We start from the raw sequence: 11,725 nt of genomic DNA on the forward strand, positions 1-11,725 counted from the left end.
GCTGATGACCATTGTTATGCCATGGTACCTCTTTGGTGAGATGGTCACTTTCAAAATCTTGGACAATACTGTTATTGCTGTTACTGATACAACCTGCAATGCTAATACAGTCTTTTCAAGGGAGTACGATTGGCATTTTGATCTGGACAGTTCTTATCTGAACTATGCCACACATTTTGGTATGTTTATCATCTCCAAAAACGCTGCTTCCTGTTACCAATGTCTGAAAACAGTTTTCAGATATTTTGTACAATTTCCTATTTATCCATAGTGAAAAGGAACCAGTTACTCAATCTGAATCCAGTCTGGAACCAGTTACAGTGTCATGGAAATCAGCCTAAATCCCTAAATCTTCTCTCAGAATTTCGAAAGTATTTTTACATCATCTTCCTGAGTTACTCTTCAGAAGTCAAATGCCAAACTTACTCTTGACCTATTGTGTCTTATTACAGTTAGATATCTACTATATTGTTGTAGAGCAGGTATGGGGCAGAGGGAAGGTAAGGTTGTAAATCAGGAATCATGAGCAGCCACGTGCACAACAAACAGGAAAACTGATCTCCACTTAGAGACTGTGACCTTTGAGCTACATATATTTGGTTCTCTTGTATGGGAGTACTTCAGACTAGGTATGCTGGATTGGAAACTATGTTTCTCCAATCCTCTTCCCTTTGTGGTTCCTGATTAGAGTTAACCAAAAGAGGAATTTATAAGATATTTAGAAGACAGGAGTGAAGCGGTAGCCATTACTGTCAGAAGGTTATTACAGTAAGATAAATAACATAGTTTCCTGGAAGGTCTCAGTTTGCCCTTAATCTCCATTCTGCATCGTTTGTTTTTCTCAACTATTAGCCCTGCTGACTACCAGCAAGCAAACTCAGGTCCACCACCCGATGCTTGATTGCAGACCTACAGAGGCAATAGCTATCCAAAGGCAACTGCTTCTCATTGAACCCTCCATGAGATCCCTCCTCACATTCCTGTTTGGCAGTCAGGCATGCTTGGTTTCACAGCTATCTCCCAAACTCCAACTTGTCCACCTCAACTAATATGTCAAGCAGACTATTTTAATTTCTCTTTCTCTGATCCTCTGAAAGGAGCCTGTAGCCATTGACTAAGGTAAGTGTATACTGGGGAGGGGAAGATAACCAGAATTTTCAGGGATTACTAGACCCTGGCTGTGAATTGATATTAATTTCTAGAGACTCAAAAATGCCATTGTGTTTTACCAGTGAAAGTAGAGTCTTAAAAGGGTCAGAAGATTAGTGGAGTTTTGACTTGGGTCTGAGGCAAAGTGAGCCCAGTGTATTCCTGAACCCACATCATGATTATTTCTCCAGTTTCAGAATGCATAGTTGGAATAGACATACTGCTCTACTATTCATAACAGCTCTGCTTCCCTGACTGAATCCTGACTAGTACATGGAGAAAGAAAGAAAGAAGTTATGGATAACTATCTGAGTGATAAAAGGATGAAATGTGGCAAAAAATGCTAGTTGCTCCCTAATATCTGTCTTGTTTCTTTGGTAAAAGAACTCGAATGATTTAGCTGGATACATGGCCCTCAGGTAAGAACTACACTTTCCAACTTCCATCACAGCAAGAATGGCCAGGTTACTAAGTTTTAACCAACAGAATGTAAACAGAAGTGAAATATGCAACTTTTGGGTTGTAGGGAAGGGGGATGCCTTCCACTTTCCCATCTCTTCCCAGCTTGCCAGAATGTGGGCACAATGGTGGGGACAAAGTTGTCATCTGAGGTGGTAAAAAGAAAGACAGGTGTTAAAGAAAGCAAAACAATACACAAGGAGACTCTGGATACCTGACGTTGTAGCAATGCCATGTCAGCCCTGGACTATTTTGCTCAGAATTTTATGCAAAAGAGAAAAACACTGTATATTGTTTAAGTTACCATGTTTTGTTTTGCCTTTGTTACAGTAGCCAAATATGTATCCTAACTAATAGAGCACTAATATGGATCTTTGCCCTCTCCATTTAAAGTTATAGATTGCAAGGAAAATATCTAAGATAGTTGAGAACATGACAGGGACTGGCTAACTGCTCTCCAAACACATTCGTTCACTCTTCTTTCTCAGCAGACTGATAGGCAACATTTCCTAGCCTCCTTTTCAGTTAGATGTGATAGTATACCTGCACTGTGGCCAAGGGGCTGTGAGTAGAAGTAAAATACACCAACCTCCAGGCCTAGCTCATAAAACCATCTGTGCAACCCTTCACACCCTTTCTCCTCTGCTCATCTGCTAAAACTCCATAGGATGGAAGGAGTGCCGGTATCTCAATGACTAAGCAAACCAGATCTTTCTTGCCTTCCCACACTGAACTGTGACGTGAACAAGAAATAAACTATTTTTTTCCTTAGGCTACTGAGATTTGGGAATTGCTAGAATAATTAGTGTACCCCTCTCTAGAGTTTGTTGTTGTTGTTCTAATTAGTGTAACAAATACAAAAATGTGGTCTCTTTCCTCAAGGAATTTACCGTTAATAAGCATCAAAATTGTGTACCACTAAACATAAAGCCACTTCAAAACATCCCATGAGATGCTGCCAGGCTCACAGCTTTTTCTTAGCATGGCAGCCACTTAAACTTTAAGTAGCTATACATTGTGTCAAGTGACCGTCTCATTCTGGCCACAATTTATTGGCTACGAATTGAACCTGGCTATCATGAAAGATATTGGGAGATTTTTTAAATATGCTTGAGACCCCAGCACCTATACATAACAATTTTTATTCTCAAAGAAACAAATTAGTTACAGTTTATGACCATTGTCTTTAAGCAAAGTATGCCAGGGTCCTCCAACCCTTTCATATCTGCACTGAGAAAACAAGTAACATTTGTAAATAGCATTGTTTAAGAAACTTACTCACTTACTCTTTATAATATATGTACAATAAGGATCAACTTGACCGTGTCCTCAAAAATCAAAAGTGCTTCAAGAGTCCATTTCTGGTTCAGATACAGGAGAGAGAGTTGGTAAAATAATAATTAATATTTATTGAATATTCACTCTATGCCAACTACTATATGTTCTAAGTGATCTAAATGTATTCTTAATTCTGACAACTATGCAGTGAGATGGATACTATAATTACCCCCTTTTTTACAGATTAAACAGTTTGCCCAAGGTAAACAACTAGTAAATGGCAGATCTTGGATTGTGAACCTAGGTTGTAGGAGTCCAGAGCACACACTGCTATACTGCTTCTGTACACAGGTATACACAAAGCTGTAAGATACAAAATTGGCATACAAAAATGTTTCATACCTATACATTAATAATGAACTATTAGAAAGAAAAATTAAGAAACAATTAAACTTACAATTGGATCAAAAAGAATAAATGTAACCAAGAAGGTGAAAGAATGGTACACTGAAACTTTAAGACATTCATAAAAGAAACTGAAGAAGACATAAATAGAAAGATATTCCATGCTCATGGATTGGAAGAATTATATTGTTAAAATGTCCACACTACCCAAAACAATCTACAGATTCAATGCAATCTCTATCAAAATCCTAATGGCATTTTTCACAGAAATAGAAAAAAAAAGTCCTAAAATTTATTTAAAAACACAAAATACCTTGAGAAAGAAAATCTTAAGAAAAACAAATCTTGAGCATCACATTTCCTGATTCAAACCATATTACAAAGCTTTAGTAATCAAAATAGTATGGTATTACATAAAAACAGACACAAAGATCAATGGAACAGAATAGGGAACCCCAAAATAAATCCATGTATACATGGCCAATTAAATTTACAGCAAAGGAGCCAAGAATATACAATGAGGAAAGGATAGTCTCTTCAGTAAGTAATACTAGGAAACTGGACGGCCACATGTAAAAGAATGAAATTGAACCACTATCTTACAACATACACGAAAATCAACTCAAAATGGATTTAAAAAAAAATCGACCATAAGACCTGAACCCGTAAAACTCCTAGATAAAAATATAGATAGTATGCCCCTTGACATTGGTTTTGTCAATGTTTTTTTTTTAGATTTGACACCAAAAGCAAAGTCAACAAAAACAAAAATGAATAAGTGTTTTTTTTAGTTTGACTAAATCAAACTAAAAACTTCTCACATCAAAGAAAACCAAAGAAAACAAAATGAAAAAGCAACCTACAAAATGGGAGAAAATATTTGCAAATCATATATCTGATAAGGAGTTTATATGTAAAATATATAAAGAACTCATACAACTCAATAGTAAAAAGAACCCAACAATCTAATTAAAACATAGGAAGAGGAACTGAACAGACATTTTCCCAAAGATACACAAATAGACAATAGGTACATGAAAAGGCATTCAGCATCACTAATCATCAAGAAAATGTACGTCAAAACCAAAATGAGATATTGCCTCACACCTGTTAGAATGGCTGTCATGAAAATGACAAGTAATAGAAAGTGTTGGTGAGAATGTGGAAAAAAGGGAACTCTTGTACACTGTTGATGGGAATGTAATTTGGTGAAGCCACTATGGAAAACAATATAGAGGCCCCTCAAAGACTTAATAATAGAACAACCATATGATCCAGCCATCCCATTTCTGGGCCTAGAGCCAAAGGAAAGGAAAAACAGGATATTGAAGAGATATCTGTACTCCCATGTTCACTGCAGCATTATTCATAATAGCCACGATATAAAAACAACCTAAGTGATGAAAGGGAGCAGAGTTTGCCACCCCAAAATATGGACTTTGGGATATTGATTATTTTACGCTGGTAAACTTAAAGAAACAGCAGCTCTGAGAGAAGCTCTGAAAACCCAGTCACAGTTATTTTTTGTAAAAGGCCATTCACATTTTGTAAGGAAAATCTCCATTTGCAAGGGTGTTTCCCACACTGTAGCAGGCCTGCCTTCACTACCAGTGGAGAAGTTGTGGATTTTAATCTGCATAACAGTTCACCCTTGTTTACTGTGTTTTTCCTGGTAAGCTCCATTACTGACTTTTCACCCCCAACATCTTTGTCTTTAGCTAAAAGTAGTGTGTATTTAAGGTGATGGCTTCCACCACTTGGGTGAGTTACTTGGCATTCCTGGGTGTTTCCCATGTGTACAGAATGTATACATGTTATTAATCTCTGTTTTTTTCCTGTTGATCTGTCATGTGCTAATTTGATTATTAGTCCAGCCAGAACAATATGGATGGACCTGGAGGGTACTATGCCAAGTGAAATAAGCCATACAGAAAGATAAATGCCACATAGTATCACTTAATTGTGAAATACAAAAAAAATAAGAAAAAAAGGTCAGACTCATAAGAAGTGGTTGCCAAAGGCCGGGTAGCAGGAAATAAGGAGAAGCTGGTAACAGGGTACAGACTTTCAACAATAAGGTAAACAAGGCCTGAGGATGTGATGTAAAACCTGGTGGCTATAGTTTATAACACTGTATTTTATAACTGAAATTTTCTGAGAGCAGAATTTAATTGTTCTCCACCCCCCAAAAAAAGAATATAAAATGAAAAAAATATATATATATGGATTATCAATTAACTAGGTGAGAATCCCTTCATAATATATACTTATATCAAATCACCATGACATGCACTTTAAATATCTTACAATTTTGTATGTCAATTATACCTCAATAAAGCTGAAATTTTTCAAATAAATAAATATTTTTAAGAGACTTCTCAAAATTATCAAGGTCATGAAAAACATGAAAATATAGAATCTATCACACGTCCAAGACAGCAAAAGAGACATGATGACTAAATGCAGTAGTATCCTGGATTGGATCCTGGAACTTAAAACTGTAAAATCACCGAAATCCAAATAGTCTAGTGTTTGGTTAATAATAATGCACCAATGTTGTTTTCTTAGTTTTAAGAAATGTACCATGATGATGTAAAATATCCACAGGGGATACTGGGTGAGGCATGCATGGGAACTCTGTATTTTGTCTTTACATTTCTATAAATCTAAAATTATTCCAAAATAAGACATTTTATCACATTAAAAAAAAAAGTAATTGAAAAGTGGATAAATGGATATTCTGGGTAAAGGATTTCCAAACAGAGAGAAAAGCATGTGATATAATAATGAGGCATGAATTCTGCAGCACACTTTCACAAACCACAAATGGTAGGACTTGAGCAAAGGAAGTGTTTAGAGACAAAGATGAAAAAATAGGAAAGGACCAGTAAGAAAGTAAATATTTTACTGTGGTGTTTGGGGTTTTTATCTTTGAGGCCAGAAATCACAATGTGGCAAAAATTGAGCCACATGTGGCACAGGCTATGTTTGGTTTTAGCCGTGTGTGAGTGTGTGTGCATGTGTGTGTGTGGTAGGTTGAATTAGTTAACTACGTTCAAAATACGGCAGCTTTCACCTAAAATTCCAAATGTTCTACTTTTCTTGAGACAACAGAAGATTTAACAGTGCAAGGATTCCCACCCAAAAACATTCATAAGCATCTCCATTTGCTACAGTTGGTCCTTTTCTCTTTAGATATTTATGTTCTTTATCCATATTCTTTAGGTGGGAAATGTGAAACATCTTAACCCAGAAAGTGATATTATATTTGCATTTTAGAAAGCATTTTGCATCATTCTAGAGCTAGAGCTAAAGTTTATCACATAGATAAACATCACCAAGATACGATGGAGCAAAAACAAACAAAAAATAAAAGAAAAACAAGTTGCAGAAGAATACACACAGTTTGATACTATTTTTAGCAAAGCTTTGAAATGTGTGAAAGAATCGTACATGAAGAACACATACATGAGTAATTAAGAGATGCAATAATGCATAGGAACGCTAACCTATAAATTTGAGAGACAGGTTGCCCTTCCTGAAAGAAGCTGTATTAGTTTTAGAAGCTGTATTAGGACTGTCATAATGAAATACCATAGATATGGTCGTTTAAACAACAGAGATTTATTTTCTCACAGTTCTAGAGGTGAGAAGTCCAAGACCAAGGTGCTAGTCAATTCAGTTTTTGGTGAGAGCTCTCTTCCCGGCTTGTAGATAGCTGCCTTCTTTCTGTGTCTTGAAATGGCTTTTCCTCCATACACAACTGTGCAAGGAGGAACGAGGGAGTTGGAAGGGAGGGAGAGAGATCTCTTGTGCACGCCCTATCATCTGCACTAGCACTGTTATCTCTTCTTACAAAGTCACTAATCCTACTGAATCAGTATCCCACCCTTGTGACCTCATTTATCCCATTATTACTTCCATAAAGGCCCTATCTCCAAATTGAGTCACAATCACGGTTAGGGCTTCAACATATGAATTTGAAGGGAAAACATTCAGCCCATAACACATCCCCATGAGGGGGTCACACAGAACACACCCTTCCCCCCAGCAGTGAAAATGCATATATGCAATGTTTCTGCCCAGGGAGGGCTATTAGAAACTTAGTGACCAACATTTTTATTGGGTGTTGGTGCCTAATGTATAAGATTCCCAGAAGGAAAGCAGGTGTTCAATATAAATCACATGGTTCACACAGTTTGAGCACAGTGGGCCACCCTTATCCCTAGGGAACAGTGGGAACACTCCTGAAATCCAGCCAAGGGCCAACCTTGCAAGCAGACCCTTCTAAAGAGAGTCACTTTGGACTCTCTTCTGCATACTTTCCAATGATCTTCTCGGCCCTGTTTTATTACTACCACCTCCTGGATAAAGATTACAGAGATACCCATTGCTAAACACTAAAACTAGTACAGTAATTATCTATAAATTATTTTATTCCTAGGTTTCAATATTACTGGCAATCAAGGACAATTCCAGTACATTTATGACTTTAAAGGACCTAGTAGTTTGTTAATGTCCTTACTTGCCATAATGTGTTCTCTCCCAATATAATCATTGATTATATTCTAAATTAATTGTGTCACATTTCATGAAAGAATCTCAAATGGAAAGAGACTCATAGATACAGAGAACAAACTGGCGACTCCTAGATGGGAGGGGAGTTGAGAGTCTCAGTGAAAAAGGTGAAGGAATCAAGAAGTATACATTGGTAGTTACAAAACAGTCATGAGGTGAAGTATAGCCTAGGTAATATAGTCAATAATACTGTAATAACTACGTATAGTGCCAGGTAGTTACTTGACTATTTGGGGGAATCACTTCTTCAATTATGTAAATGTCTAACCACTATGCTGTACCTGAAACTAATCTAAAATAATATTAAATGTCAATTCTAATCGAAAAATTAATTAATTAATTAGTTAATTAAAAGTTACCCGGTAGAGGGAGGGAAGTGGGGAGAGAGAGACAGAGACAGAGACACAGAGAGACACAGAGAGAGAGAGACAGAGAAACACACAGAGAGAGAGAGAATCCCAGAGCGCTGATTAACATAGCAGGCAAACTCTTCGGTCTTATTACCACAGCAGGTATAGCTTGGCAACCATTTTAATCCACCAATAGGCATGGCAACACTTTAAAACACAGTCAAAAATGTTCCTAGTGCATATCCTTCCTACCTGTCTGCAACAAATCCTGGCACAACTGTAAAGAGAGAAAAGAGAATAGAATCGAAGTTTCTTTGAGCACCTCCAATGGACAGTGTAAAATTGCCCCAATAATGGGATATGAATGTGTTCTGGTAATTGTGTTTATTATCAGAATGGAAGATGGAAATTCAGAGAGCTAGAGCTATACATTATCATATTTTAATCTATATGCATATTTTATTAATCTGCCTAGATATTTTCCTTCACTTTTTTTTAGTTTGTTTCTAGATTTTTGACAAACAGCTAGCTTGTTACCTTTTAACTATGGTACTTATAAGCAATTGTTTGCTGGGGCCAGACAGAATCAGCTTGTGAGAATCAATTGCTAAATTGTCAGGAATCTTGTCAGCTAAATCCTTGGTAGCTTGAAATCAGCCTGTGGAAATACTTACATAATGGAATTCATAAAACACTACAAATCAGGGCCCCCTTGACTCCCACTCTCCCAGAGAATATATGTTTTTAAACTTTTATCACCGCTGCCTATTAAGGTACCTATCTTAATATTTCCATTTGCATCTTTAGTCATTCCTAGGTATATATCTGATACTGGCTACAATTTGCATCTGACATGGCTAAAATATACAATTAAACCAGCTGTCAAGTTTGTATTCACTTTCCTTTGTGGACCAACCAGCTTCACTTGGCACCAGTTTCTAGGTATCATTTGGTTCCCTAGGTAATTGGACTCAACCACAAAGTGACTTTAGATGGCAAACACCTCAATAGACCAGTCAACTGGAAATCTGAAACGCCTATCATATTGTACTAGAAAGGGAGAGGCCTACCTCCACTTGTGGACCACTCATGGGTACTAGTCTTGGTAACTAAGTTTGCACAGTAGCAGCACTTTACAAAGAAGTAGGAAACAGATGGAATATATTCACAGGTTACCTCACCCTTTATACATCCTACAAGACTGATATCTACTTAGGCCCAACCCTGAGGTCTTTTGCTTTCGATCTAGCCCATGATTTCTCTATAGTAAATTCAGTCACTTGCACTAGAACAATCTTGTTGAATGACACCTTCACTCAAGTTCCCACAGAATACTTATTTCCCTTGAAAATTATGGGATGAAAACTAGATACCAATTTCTTCCACAATCCTGTTTGGCACCAAACCAGGATATTTTTTGTTAGAAGATGGGAAGACAGGACATTTCTCAATCTTGTCTGGGGAAGGCAGACACCACCGCTTGTCAGTACAAATCTGGGCAACTTGGCACAAGCCTGTGTGTTTAATTCCTGTCTTTTGAAAACTAACACTCCCACACATGTAGATTGATCCCAGTTTTCTTGTAGACACAAGTTGCCCGCCCTCTAAGCACTTATTCTTTCTTAAAGTGGGCATTAAGTATTTTGGCTTAACAATAAAGCTGCGATTCCAGGCTGGGCTGCTTTTCAGTCTGGGGAACTTCATATTTTGAATGGTAATGTTGTAAACTCTTGGCAAAACTCTGGGCTTAATTCCAATATGATTATTTGTGCAACTATGTATTTGATATATGTCTCCTATAAATATCATAGTAGGGACTATACCTTTATTATTTCATTGTCATATCTCCTATGCCAAACACATATAATAGGCATACAATACTCGTGAGATATATATATATTAAAAATATATATATATCTCACGAGTGCATATTGATAGTTCTAATTCAAAGTTAACACTATAAGGCCTTTTTCTGTATCTTTTTAACTTTGAAATCTTGGTTCCTAACAACATTAACATTTATTTATTTGTTTTACTTATTTTATTTTATACTATATGAAAGTATATTTTTATAATGTTTTATCATATACAAAAATATAAGATTATTACTAACAATAAACTTGTTAAATACAATTGAAAAGATCTTTGCAATTTTGTCCTTAGAGTTTATGTAGAAAATGTTACAGTATTCCATGTTCCAAAGTTACTTTAAGTAATTATTTTCTTGGTGTGATTTACATTCAGTTTTGTTCATTTGTTTCTGTTTGTGTTTAGTGTTTTTGTTTTCTTATTTGACTTAATTTCATTTTTTGAATAGTAGTAAATCATGACTTAGAAATCGAAACCATAAAAAAGAATACTCACAGAATTCTTGCTCCTACTCTTATTCTCTATACCCATTCTACTCATCCTCTGTAAGTAACCATTTTCATTTTCAAAAATTTGTTTATTCCCATTTTTTCACAAGAATAAATATATATACATATGTATAAAAATATATATATACTTGTGCATGTGTGGATATGCCCTAGTTTATTCAACCAGTCTTCTATTGACGGATACTTGGATTTCTCTTCAAGCTTTTTATATTTCAAATAATTTCACAACGCAGAACAAAGTGCATAGCATTTTACATTTGTGGAAGTGTATATTCAGCTAGGTTTCTAGAAAGATTACTGTGTCAAAGGGTAAGTGAACATATAAGTTTGTTAAATATTGCTGAATTTTCCCTCCAGAAGGGATTTGCCATTTTGCAATCCCATTGTCTGTGTGTAAGAATACCTGTTCCTCCCCAGGCTTACCAACAGAGTATGTTGTCAAGCTCTTAGACTGCTGCTGGTCAAGAACTGAGACAGATATGAGATTGTACCTTCCTTGCATGCTAACAAGTTAGACTACCATGGTTTTGCGGGTGCTGCCAGAAGACATTAGACTTTTAAGTTAGAGGCAAGAGCCTGAGCTCCATGTTGGCATCAGTTCATCTTGTCCTTCAAGTCCCAGGGGGATGATGAGGAGTGGCCCAGATAGGTGCTGTGCCCAGGTGGGTTTGTGTCACAGCAGAGGAACACCAAGCTTGGGATATCCCCAGTTCTTCTAAGGAGCAGCTAAAAAACCTATCCAACCTTTATTTACCCCAAAGGAAAATATTATCTTTATTATCCTGGTCAGTAAAAAAATTTGCTCTCTGTCCCAGAGTGAGATATTATTTTTGTCCTTCCAGGCTGTTTGCAATACAAACATTCTTGAAAAGATGGTTGAGAACAAAAGCTGTCACAGGACGTATAGAAACACCATGGAGATTATCTCCCAACACTGCCAATCTGGTAAGTGAAGAATAGTATTTCAATATATTTTAATTTTCATTTATTTTATAAGGAATGATGCTGAATATTCTTTCCAAAGTGTCACAGGCATTTGCCCTTTATCTTCTGTGAACCGTCTCAACATTTCTGGCCATTTTTCTACTGGGTTTTTGTCTTTATCTTTATAAAAAAAAAAAAAAAAAA

Source organism: Rousettus aegyptiacus, unplaced genomic scaffold, assembly GCF_014176215.1.
Source record: "Rousettus aegyptiacus isolate mRouAeg1 unplaced genomic scaffold, mRouAeg1.p scaffold_m13_p_11, whole genome shotgun sequence".
Taxonomy (NCBI): domain Eukaryota; kingdom Metazoa; phylum Chordata; class Mammalia; order Chiroptera; family Pteropodidae; genus Rousettus; species Rousettus aegyptiacus.